The sequence below is a fragment of the Aedes albopictus genome, chromosome 3 (genome assembly GCF_035046485.1).
Source record: "Aedes albopictus strain Foshan chromosome 3, AalbF5, whole genome shotgun sequence".
Taxonomy (NCBI): Eukaryota; Metazoa; Arthropoda; class Insecta; order Diptera; family Culicidae; genus Aedes; species Aedes albopictus.
The window spans coordinates 87,899,767-87,912,612 of record NC_085138.1 but is presented as its reverse complement, the minus strand read 5'-3'; positions in this window follow the sequence as shown (position 1 = coordinate 87,912,612).

Below are 12,846 nucleotides of genomic sequence, written 5' to 3'. Positions count from 1 at the left end.
GTATACATTTGTGGATTTTCAAGTACATAGCAATGATGAAAACTGAAATTTCGGATGTTCTGGATTTCCGGAACCGGTTCTCAATAATTAGTCAATATTAATGTCTATAATCAAAGTCTACGCGAATACCTATCCAACGATCCTTGGACGGTCCTGATTATTTGTTTGGTTGCAAAGTTATAGCTTGCCAAAGTTAGGGTCTCTAAAGCGGCATTTTTCAGTTGAAGCAGGTTCCCGGTGGCCACAGTGGCCAAATCCGAATTTCTCCGGTGGTTTTGAAAACTAGACTTGTGCCCCTTTAATTTGAGCCAAAGAGATTCAAAATCGGACAAGCCACTGATTTTTGCGAGCTGTCCAAAGTTTGGGGTCCAAAATGACCCCAGGGTCTTATTTGTAACTTTTTTTATGGGAGCGCCCCTAGGGGTCATTCAATGTTTTTGATTTTTGGGAAAAGTTTATTTTCGTGAAAAAATAATTGTCAGAAAATTTCAGAGTGCTTGGATTCGTTAAACAAAAGCTACAGAGAATTGAAATTTGAAAAAGGTAAAGGTATGCGGTATGGGATTTTTCAAAGGCGAAACGAAACGAAACGAAATACAAAATTTCTGATACGATGCGGTACGAAACGAAACGGAATTCAAAAATGTTTCGTGAGATCGATACGAAATCCGAATTCACTCGGTATTTTTCGAAACGAAACGAATTTTCGTAAAAGTTTCGCGGAATTTTGCAGTTACATCATTTTTCTGGCGATTTTGTTCTGCGTGTTTGCGGTAACGCGTATTGAGTTTCCATAAATACTCTCATCCCATAGCTTCATTTGCTACAGTGCCATTCATATTTTTACAGTTTTTCGTGACGTAGGTTATTTAATTTTTTTTATAACACCACCAATAACCTGGTAAGATTGCTTCAATGACTCCCCAGGTAACCACTAAGCATTTAAATAAGCCGTACAGCAGCCCGTATTATGCATTTCAGATGCTTGCTGTCCTACATAAGCAGTTCGAATGCATAACTGCCTTGAAATAGCATAAGCTGTGCTGCTCAAAAGCTTTAAGCTGTAAATTAGCATTTCAACTGCTTAAGGAGTTTTCGTTCGGAAGCAATCAAAATGCTTCCCAACTGCTCTTTAAATGCTAAGAGCAAAGAGGATGGGAGATATGTTATGCATTTCACAGCACATGTTGTCTCTCTTTTACATGAACTATGCTACTGTTTACAAATTTGTGCATCTGTTTCGCTTCTTCATTTTTGCTCAGAAGCAAACATTGCGGCAGCTGGGTTTGATGGAACTTGGCCATCAAAAATGACTAATTATGATTTCGTCAAGCTGATGCTAAATAGGTGGATGGTTTGGCGGATCCTAGGGCGGATCATAAGATAATTCGAAAGAGGAAGAGAAAATCATATGGTCACAGATCGAAAAAGAAATGAAAATTCTCTACACACAACGGAATATCTTTTTGAAAACAATAGTTTTGGGTGTTCGAACTGGAGCTGTTTTCCAAGCATTTTTTAAATTGGGGATAAATTCAACGCACGACATCGGCACAGCTGTAGCATCGTGGAGCAGCAGCAGCAGCAGATTGAGAAGTAAATATATTTCAGTATCTTCGGATCCTAAGTTCGAACCCAAATCACTACTAAAACAAGCAAAAAGTACCACCTATCACCAGCTGGACTGTGAAAGGATGAGGAAGCGGAGAAGCGGGCTGAGAGACCGAGAAGCAGACGTAAATCTATTTTTGTTTTGTTTTGTTTGACGAGGCGTTACTGGCGTTACGCTTCTTTGACATTTTGTCACGACGTTCCTGAAGGGGTAGCACTTAGTCAGCCCGTTATTTTGCCAAAACCTGCTGTGGAGTAGCACTAAAGGCGTATATACGGCTAATTTGCACTAAACGCCTTGTCGTCAAGGTAACTATAATGCTGAAGGAGTGCTTTTTTAAATGCTTACTGGTTAGTTGGGTCAATAAGAGCCCACCAATAATGCGTGCTCCAATAGAGGCTTGCAGCAAAAACCTAACCTCATCGAATTCTCATACGATTTGTAAACATTGCTCTCAATTTTTTTTAGGGCAAGGACGGCTTTATGGACTGACGCCGAAGGAAAGAAAGAGAAGGCCCCGGCAATCTGAATTAAGTGTGTAGACAATGATGACGTCAGCGTGCAACCGCTCATGTCGTTTGTTTATCAGAAACCTGAAGCAATGATATGGAAACATCTGCCAGATGTTTACCAATCAAGCTTTGTTGGATAGCGCAACTTCTGGAGAAAGCCTAAAATCGTAACCTAAAATTGATAGATGATTGAATTTATCGAAAAATACGAGTAAAACTCACATAGAAATTGAAAAGAATAATTATGAAATGTGGCATTCATCAAATATGGCATCCGCAAACTTATTTGAAAAATATAACATTATAACATAATCATCTCTAGGTATTAGGCCATAACTTCTACCAGATAGATCTGGACTCGAACCTGGTGTGATGGTTAAAGTGCATGCCGTTTTCGGCGCAGGCGCCGGGGACCTAGCGTCAAATACCACTCCCATAATATCACCAGCCAAGAGTTTGTTGGCAAATAATCTGTTTAAATTTGTGGGGTATGAACAAAGCTGAGTAGCATTTCCCATGCGTGTATTTCCCCTAGTAAGCATCAGTGACAGCCAGCACCATGACGGGGTCGTCGTCAGTGTGATGCTGCCTCATTGACGAGTGGACTGTTGGCGGAGCAAGTCGCCATCACCGTGAGGTTCCGTATTATGCCAAGTGATTCTACTGCAGTTTGCTAAGATGGCTGGGAACGGATTGTTCCAGTGAGTTGCCTGGCATTCACAAAATCCAGCTAACAAACGTCTTTTTCACCGAAATTTTGTATATCATTTTGCTGTGCACATAACGTTGTTAGAGTTTGTCGTGCTCATCTAATCTTTTGACATTTTAAAATCACTGCTGAAATAAATAAATAGTTTGAAACATCGTGTATAACGCTTCGTCATACACATTAGTAAAACTCTTTCAAGAGTTCAACTGGAAATTTTCTGGAAAAGAATTTCTCCAGAAACTTTTCCATGTGGTTTGTCTTTCCTTATTTAAGATGTTTTTTTTACCCTTTTCAGTAACTTGAGATTAGCAAGATTTTTGATAGATGATATGGACATTTACACTATGTTCTTCTTCTTCTTTTATGGCTCTACGTCCCCACTGGAACTTGGCCTGCCTCACTTAATTTACAGTATGTATTTGTTTTTGAAATTTATTAGACATTCCGCGGAATTCCGTTTGAATTCGTCAAAATCTATTTTTTCGAGACGATATTTTTAGAATTTGGCGAAACGAAACGAAACTCAAAATCATAAATTTCGCCTAGCTGAATTCCATGGAATTCCGCGGAATTTCGTTTCGAGTTGTATTTGGCGAAACTTTTCGGTATACCGCATACCCTTGGAAAAAGGTCAAAAAAGACCCCAAGACCTTACTAAGGTTAAATTCACTTGGAAATTTAAATTAAATCACTCAGAAGTTAAAACGAAATTTTTGAAGAAATCCTTTAAAACTCTGAAAATGCTTTTGAAGATAAAAATATCTCTTGAAAAAGAAAATCAGCGGAAATCCCAGCAGGAATTTCTGATCGATACCCTTAAGAGTTCCGTGATCAGAAAGCAGGACTCTCCCCTAAAGTGTCAGCTAGTACCTACCATTTCATGAACACATGAATACACTTCAATGAAATCCCATATTTGGCTGCAAGAACTTCAGAAAAATCCTTGTAGAAATGTTAGGAAATACATTTGATTGATTTCTGAGATAATATACGAAGAAATCGCTCAAGAACTCTTGAAAGAATCCAACGAAGAATATCTTAAGAACTTCCTGGATATTTTTTTTTTTTGCAGATTTCCTAAAAATACAGTATTGTTCCGATTTTATCACGCCAGTTTTCAAAAATGTTTTTAATTTATCTACAAAATATATACGCATTTTTAATATTTTTAACGTTGCAAAACGCATCTTCAACATTCATCTTGAAGAAGAGGGGATACACTTGTTCTCAAATGCAGCAGCAAATGAATGAAAAATGAAAGACTGATGCGCAGAGGGCGTGATAAAATCGGAACATTACTATAAACATCTACAAACTATCGGAACATTATATATAAAGAATTTATAGGAAAAATCTAGGAAAAATCCTTAACCATTGTTTTTAGGACTTTTTTGACATTCTTCTTGTAGAAATCTGTGGACGAATTTCTGAAAAATATAGGTACCTGGAGTAACGAATAGATAAGCGTCTACAAAGATCCTTAGAGAAAACTCTTGAGATATTTTTATAGGATTTTCCGTGGAATTCTTGAAAATGTTTTTGAATATTGGGGTTATTGGAGTTATCTTTGGAGAACATGCCTGATAAATATCTGGAGGAAATATGGAAGGAGACTCTGTTTAAACTCCTGCAGGAATCTCAGGAAGAACTCCTGCATGAATCACTGAAAGTAATAATGTAAAAATTCCTGCAGAATTTTCTGGACAAATCCCTACAGAAATTTTCTGGGCACATTCTGGGATTTTTTATGGAATCTTCAGAACCATTTCTGAACAAATCTCTGTTGGAATTCTTGAAGAAATACCCAAAAGAATTAATGAAAAAAAATCTAATAAAACCAATGGAATTCTGAAGAATTACTGGAGGAATTTCTGAAGAGCTCAGAAACTAAAGATGGATAAAATTTCCAAATGAAACTTTGATAGAATTTTCAAAAAGCCCTTAGTGAAATTTCAGGTGAATTTGTTGGGTGATTACAGCACATAAAAATAAACACCAAGAGCGGGAACAATTCCTTAATTTACTGAGAAACTGTTTGCTTACATGTATGGATGCATGAAAAACATAGGTTGTTTTTCTTATATTTGCGAGGGCGCTCATACTGGCAGTTATTTGTTTTTAGTTTGAAGAGCTGGTTACTCAGTGAGTAACTTGAAGTAACCTCGATTACACCACTGAATTCAAGGACTAGTAAGCGTATGAACCAAAGAACAGTATAAAAAGTAATTCAGTTTAAGTTGACGTGGGTGAAATATTCTTGATGACTTTATCTTTTGGATTTATTTTTAGGAATTCATACAAACATTTCTACAAAAATTCTTCAAGTTATTCTTCCAGGCGTTTCATCGGATGTTCATCCTGCAATAATTAAAAAAAATAATTCCTACAGGAATCCCTTAGCTAAGTGTAGAGGAGTTCCTCTAGCGAGTCATTCTGAAGTTTCATTTAAGATTACGCCAGTTATTTTTTTAGATGCTCACGAGATTTTTGCAGGAAATTCTTAAGAGATTCCTCCGGGTATTCATCCCAAAATTCCTCTAACGTTTTTTCCGAAGTTCAAAATGTTTATTTGCAGGAATGCTTTTTGTAATTTTTAATGGAGATGTTCCTCAAAATTCCTTTCTAGAATTCCTCCGGAGACTATCTCAGGCAGTTTTTCAGAAGTTTATCTAAAAAATTCTCAAGAGAACCTTCCCGAAGTTCCTCCAGGGATTTTTCTAGGAAATTTTCGCTGGAAATTCTCCAGAGGTTCCTAAGGGTATGCATCCTGGAGTTCCTCGTGCGATTCTTTCAGAAATTCAGATTCTTTTGCAGAAATACTTGCTGATATTTTTGATGGAGCTCCTAAAAGGTTCTTTTTTTGGAATTTCTCAAGAGATTCTCCTGGGCATTTTTTTAAGAACCTCTGAAAAATTTGCATAAGATTCTTCCAGAAGCTCCTCTAAGGATTATACCACAAACTTCTTTCTAGATTTTTTGAGACCTTTCTTTAGGGGTTCTTTTAAAAATATTTCCAGGGCCTTCAGGAACACTTTCAGGATTTCTTTTAAAAATTCCTTCAGAAATCACTTCCGGAATTTCTTGACGTTTATACAGAAATAACTCAAGGAATTCGTCTTCAAATAACTGCAGAGCATTCTTCAGATATCCAGGCATTCTTTCATAGATTTCTTCGAGTAAATCAATTTCATAAGATTTTTTGTTCTAATTCCTTCAAGAATTCTCTCTGATTTGTTTCAAATTTCTGGTGCGTTTCCTCCAAAAATTCCTCTATGGATTACTCCAGATAATATTTCAGGGATTTTTGTGCACTAACACCTTTAGATATTTTGTACGAAATTCCAGAACAAGCTCCTACCTTATTCAGGGATTTATTCTAAAACACCTACAGTACCTTTTTACCTTTTCGTTTCTGATTGGATCAAAAGATTCCTCCATAAATTTCTCCGAGGTTTACTTCAGAAATTTCTCAAGGGTATCCTTTACTAATCTGTTTAGAGATTTTTTCAGAAACCAATTCAGGATTTTTTCCTCATTAAATTATTCTAGGAACCCCTCCAGAGCCATCTTTAGGAGTGCGGAGTCCAAAGTAAGCTCGAAATCCTGCCACAATGCGTCTCTGAATTTCTCTGCTAGTGTCCTTGTCGGCGGTTACCAGTGAGGTCGTCTCACATTTACGAGCTATAATATCAATATCATCAGTGAAACCAAGCAGCTGAACGGACTTCGTCAAAATCATTCCACTCGTGTATATCCCTGCTCTCCTTATTATATCTTCTAACGCAATGTTGAATAGTAAGCACGAAAGACCATAACCTCTCCGTCACCCTCTGCGAGATTCGGGAGGACTAGAGAGCGTCCCTGATACTTGAACTACGCACATCACTCGATCCATCGTCGTTTTGATCAATCGTATCAGTTTATCCGATAATCCATAGATATTCGTGCATAATCTGCCAAAGCTTGTCTCGATCGATTGTGCCATACGCCGATTTAAAATCGATGAACAATTACGAATACAACGTGCCCACTAGCGTGGTTCAAAAAATCGTTTTTGCTCCACACCGCTTATTCGATTCCTAACCAGATTATATGCCTTCTCACAAAATTTGAGCTCATTTGGTTGAAAATTGAGACTGCACAAGCCTGTCAAATTTTGTATGGGACTTACTATGGGAAAACGATGTTTTTCATTCAATCGACCGTAGCATTTCCACAAGTGCCCTATTGGGTTAGTCGACCCTCGGTAATACTAGGCTACTCTATCAGCTACAACTTTGCCGAAGACCGCATTCAAATCGGACGCCTCATTAATTACTTATCGATTTGTATCCAACTGGGCAAACTTTAGCTATGATCCTCCAACTTCCCAGCAGGCAACATTGCTGCATATGGCGCCAAAGATAGCACACTGAAATCATGGCTACTATGTTCCACTGCAGAATGCAGTGATGCCCACCGAATAGTTTAACCATCATGAGTAAAGATTTCGATTCTGGATAAAAATCGATAACTAATTAATGAGGCGTCCGATTTGAATGCGGTCTTCGGCAAAGTTGTAGCTGATAGAGTAGCCTAGTATTACCAAGGGTCGACTAACCCATTAGGGCACTTGGGGAAATGCTACGGTTGCTTGAATGAAAAACCCAGATTAATCCACCTAGTGGTGATAGTGCCTTTCTCGTCGAATATCTACTCAAGAGCCATAAGCCGAAGTGTTCCTGAATTCTGAGAATACTCTAGAACGGAACAGATCAAATTTTCTTATTTTGTCACAGTGCTCGTTGACTTATCAATGGAGAAGTAGAGTTGATAAATAATTAATGTATTTGATGAAAAAATACCCAAACAATTGAGCAAATCCGCTAAACTCATCGGATGTGGTAGGAACATATCTGAAGGACTCTAATTTCACTTTAAAATTTAAAACTTTATTGGTTAATGGGGATTTGGGGCATAATGGACACCCTAATCCCGACACCCCGATCTCCCCTATTTATTTGTGCCTTTCCTCAAAATGATGAATTCCGAATAAAATTTCCAAGAGGGACCCCTCTTGACTTAAGAGAAAATCGAAATTTGTGTCAGCCTTATTCAGAAAAGCAACAATTATATCAAAGCCTTAATCGAATTTGGAAACTTACTGATGGCTCATATTCCGAAGTTATGTATCATGTTAAATGTATAAGATGCGAATATCAAAACGGGACATGCCACAAAAGTTCAGCCTATTGGACGCAGTGGCTTAATTTCCCCAACAGGGGAGGAAAAAAAAATGTATAAGCAGAGCTGAAAAATATCAAACCTCTCAGTTGACTGCTTGGCCACGACCACCTTCACTAGCACTGGATGCCGATCATTATCAAGATATTTCGACAAATTTATTTCTGCACATTTTATCCTTTATTTTATGATCATTGGTTATGAGATTTATGTAAAATTTGACAAAAAAGAGCGAGCTAGTAAAATTTCTCATAAAAAAAAAACTATTCAAATTCCAACCGTGTGACAGAGCGCGAGGGCTCAACCAGTTGCATCAAAATTGTGTGTAGTAATTTCAACCGCAAAAGGGGATTGATGCTATAAAATTAAAATTTCCCCATACAACGTTGATTCATCCTACTGTATAATAACGTCTCAGGAATATGAAATGGTGTGATTTGACAAGATCGCTTTAATTTTTATTAAGATTTTGTTCTTTTGCGCATATTTATCGCTTGCATTGATTTTGTTCACCTTCGTAATTTCAGCGATGCATCCATTTCTGATTCTGCAACACTGCTGGTAATCTTAGGTGTGGTCAGAGACTATTTTCTTGCTGTCCGTTTATCTGGTAATCCAACATATTTGATGATTTGATGTTGCATATGCATGGGTTTGGTTCACTTTTTTAACTGGCCACTTCCGGCGGGACACCTGGAACCGGTTCCGGAACACAACCGGTTCAGGTATGTTATTTGTGGATTGATTGGTAACACAAGTTTACAAAATAAAACGAAAGTCGTGAACTTTTGTCAACGACCAAAGTTTTTGAAGCACAATTTAGTGCTGATTTCGAAACCGACCTTCAAAAAATTTTAAGTAGAACAGTTTTTGAGTTTTAGCTTAATATCGAGATTTGCAACTTTTCAAAATATGTAATTTACTAAAATTCAAATATATTGCGTTTTGTTCAACCAATTTCAAATCTTTTTCCATAAATTGAAAGCTGAATCCAATACCATTCGATCATCTGAATACAGGTTTTGCGTCAGATTGATGAAATTCAAGATATTGGCGAGTTTTAGGGACGATCTTCTTAATCGTTATGTGTCCGACAAACTTTTTGCTTTTTTCTACACCGTGCTTTTTAAATGGGCGCTGGGTACCCGGGTACCTTGTCGGCCACATAAGGGTTAAATTTTAGCAAAATTCCCAAAATTTTTTGAAGAAATATATTTTTTTCAATAAGAAAAAAACAACTTAAAAATTATCTCTCGACGTTTATTTGACATATCATATGTAGGCAAGTTACAGTAAAAATTTCAGATCAATCGGAGCATTGATTACGAAGAACGAAATGTTTGAAGTGAGCGACTTTGCTTAAAAATAGAACAAAAATCGATTTCAAATCATCAACCTTGTATGGAAAGTCGAAAAAATTTCCGCTCTACTGTAATTTTTTTCTTTCGCGTTTTCGATGTCAGGGTATGATTCTACACCAAAAATGATCATCAGCTTACCGAGTTCAAAAATGCTGTAAACTAGTGTAATTATCGGTGACAAATATCGGAAACAGCATGTTAGGCGTTACGCGTTTCGACTTACTATTCTTCGGTCATCGTCAGACGCATTCAGTTGGATTCACCCCTTCAACTTCGTCAGTTTAATATATAAGCGGTTCAGATATGGTCTGAAACTATTTTCCTGCTTACCGTTCATCTGGTTATCGATAAAGCTGCTATGTGGTGGGTCACATGCATAGGTTTGGTTCAGTTTTTTAATTGGTCACTTCCGAAGGGATACCTGTAACCGGTTCCGGAACACAACCAGTCCAAATAAGGTATGAAACTTTTTCCTGCTAACCATTCATCTGGTTATCGAAAAAGCTGCTCTTTGATGTATCGCATGCATGGGTTCGGTTCACTTTTTTAATTGGCCACTTCCGGCGGGACACCCGAGATCGGTTTTGGAACACAACCGGTTCAGATAAGGTATTTTCCTGTTTACCGTTCATCTGGTTATCGAAAAAGCCGATCTTTGATGCGTCGCATGCATGGGTTTGGTTCACTTTTTTTAATTGGCCATTTCCGGCGGGACACCCGGAACCGGTTCCGGAACACTACCGGTTCAGATACGGTATGAAACTATTTTCCTGCTTGCCGTTCATCTGGTTATCGAAAAAGTCACTCTTTGATGCGTCGCATGCATGGGTTTGGTTCAATTTTTTAATTGGTCACTTCCGGCAGGACACCCGGAACCGGTTCCGGAACACTACCGGTACAAAATGGTCTGAAATTGTTTTCCTGCTTACCATTCAACTGGTTATCGAAAAAGCCGCTCTTTGATGTGTCACATGCATGGGTTATGCTCACTTTTATATTTGGCCACTTCCGGCAGGACACCCGGAACCGGTTCCGGAACACTATCGGTTCAGATACGGTATGAAACTATTTTCCTGCTTGCCGTTCATCTGGTTATCGAAAAAGTCACTCTTTGATGCGTCGCTTGCATGGGTTTGGTTCAATTTTTTAATTGGTCACTTCCGGCAGGACACCCGGAACCGGTTCCGGAACACTACCGATACAAAATGGTCTGAAACTGTTTTCCTGCTTACCATTCAACTGGTTATCGAAAAAGCCGCTCTTTGATGTGTCACATGCATGGGTTATGCTCACTTTTATATTTGGCCACTTCCGGCAGGACACCCGGAACCGGTTCCGGAACACTACCGGTTCAGATATGGTCTGAGACTATTTTCCCACTTCCCGTTCATCAGATAATCGAAAATGCCGTGGTTTGATGGGTCGCATGCATGGGTTTGTTGCAATTTCATATCTGGCCCCTTCCTGGGGTACCGATCCGGAACACCTAAATGGCCATAACTCCGGAACGGCTGGACCGATCCGAACCATTTTCAATAGGAAACAATGGGACCAGATTCCGCGTCGAATGAACCATCGGTCGTTAAAATCGGTTGATGTTTACTATCTAAAAGTTAGGTGACCTTTTTTGTACACACACACACACACATACGCACACACATACATACACACACACACACATACACACACACAGACATCATCTCAACTCGTCGAGCTGAGTCGATTGGTATATAACACTTGACCCTTCCGGAGGCTCTATCAAATTTTCGTTTTTGGAGTGAACATATAGCCTTTCGGTACACCTGGTGTACGAGAAAGGCAAAAAGTCGTTTTCCCATAGTAATTCCCATACAAACTTTGACGGGCTTGTGCAGTCTCAATTTTCAACCAAATGAGCTCAAATTTTGTGAGAAGACATATAATCTGGTTAGGAATCGAATAAGCGGTGTGGAGCAAAAACGATTTTTTGAACCACGCTAGTGCCCACACATCGCGGCATTTCTGGCACCTGGCGATTGGCAGACATCTGGTCCGTTGTAGCGCGTTCACCCATGAATCCAGCCTGATATTGCCCTACGAACTCTCTTGCAATCGGTGATAGACGGCGGCATAAAATTTGAGAGAGTATTTTGTGGGCAGCGCTCTGCCCGTGTAGTTGCCGGCTTAGAATAGCACTACGGACCGCCTGTTCTGGGGGTAAAATTCCACCAAATAAGGAACCCCAATCCAATGTGTCAGACGACCCGTGCTGAGGGATGAATGGTTGAGGGGGTTTAAAACATGCTTGATCTTTAACGGAGCTCGTTACGTGGGTAGATCACCATTTCCTTAGAAAACCGTCAAAAAATTTTGTTGATAGTCCGTTAAGGTTTACAAAATAAACTCGTGAAGGACTTTGAAAATAAGCGAGGATCTTCATAGTATTGCATTAAATAATCATTAAAAAATGCAGGAGATTTATACAAGATCTCAAGAAAACTATATCAAAAACTTTCAAGAAAAATTATACAAATTGTTCAACCCTCGAGCAGTCGCGTCTTTGACCACATGCAGCTACGCCGCGCTTACGCTGTTTTCCACAATCGTGCATTTTTCATAGTGCGTGTACTTAGTACACGATGCGACCGCTCCCGGGTTGAAAATTGCCAATGTTGTTGCTTTCAGGCCTCATCAGGTGGTCCGTAAAGTGCAGACGATAAGTTAGTTTATATTGAATAAATATGTTTGATATTTTTTTATTGTATACCATAGGAACATTTTTTTAATCATTTTGTACACATACCTAGTTATTAATCAGACGAACCTGACTAACATCTACATATATAAAAATGCAGTGGCATACGTGGGACCGCGCATAACTTGCGAACGGAAGGTCCGATTTTGATCGTCTTAGTTTTGTTCTGTTAGTTTTCATCCAAGGAAGGTTTCTCTCTCTCTTCTTGACGTAACGTCCTCATTGGAACAAAGCCTGCTTCTCAGCTTAGTGTTCTATGAGCACTTCCACAGTTATTAACTGAGAGCTTCCTCTGCCAATGACCATTTTGCATGCGTATATCGTGTGGCAGGCACGAAGATACTCTATGCCCAAGGAAGTCAAGGAAATTTCCTTTACGAAAAGATCCTGGACCGACCGGGAATCGAACCCGTCACCCTCAGCATGGTCATGCTGAATACCCGTGTGTTATGTTGGAAGGTTTATGAGGCATAAAAACATGGAAAAAATGAGAGTTTTTGAAAATCGATCTTCCATACGTTTTGTGACCGGAGACTTGGTCTTGGCTAGAAACTTGAAACGTCAAAAACGCAGTAGGCAAGACAAAGTTTGCGGGTACAGCTAGTAGATCTATAGTTTTCTGAGTGTTTTACTGAATCTTGTGTTGTTTTATTTGTTTGTCTCATATTAAGAAATTTCCTCATTAAAGCTACGAC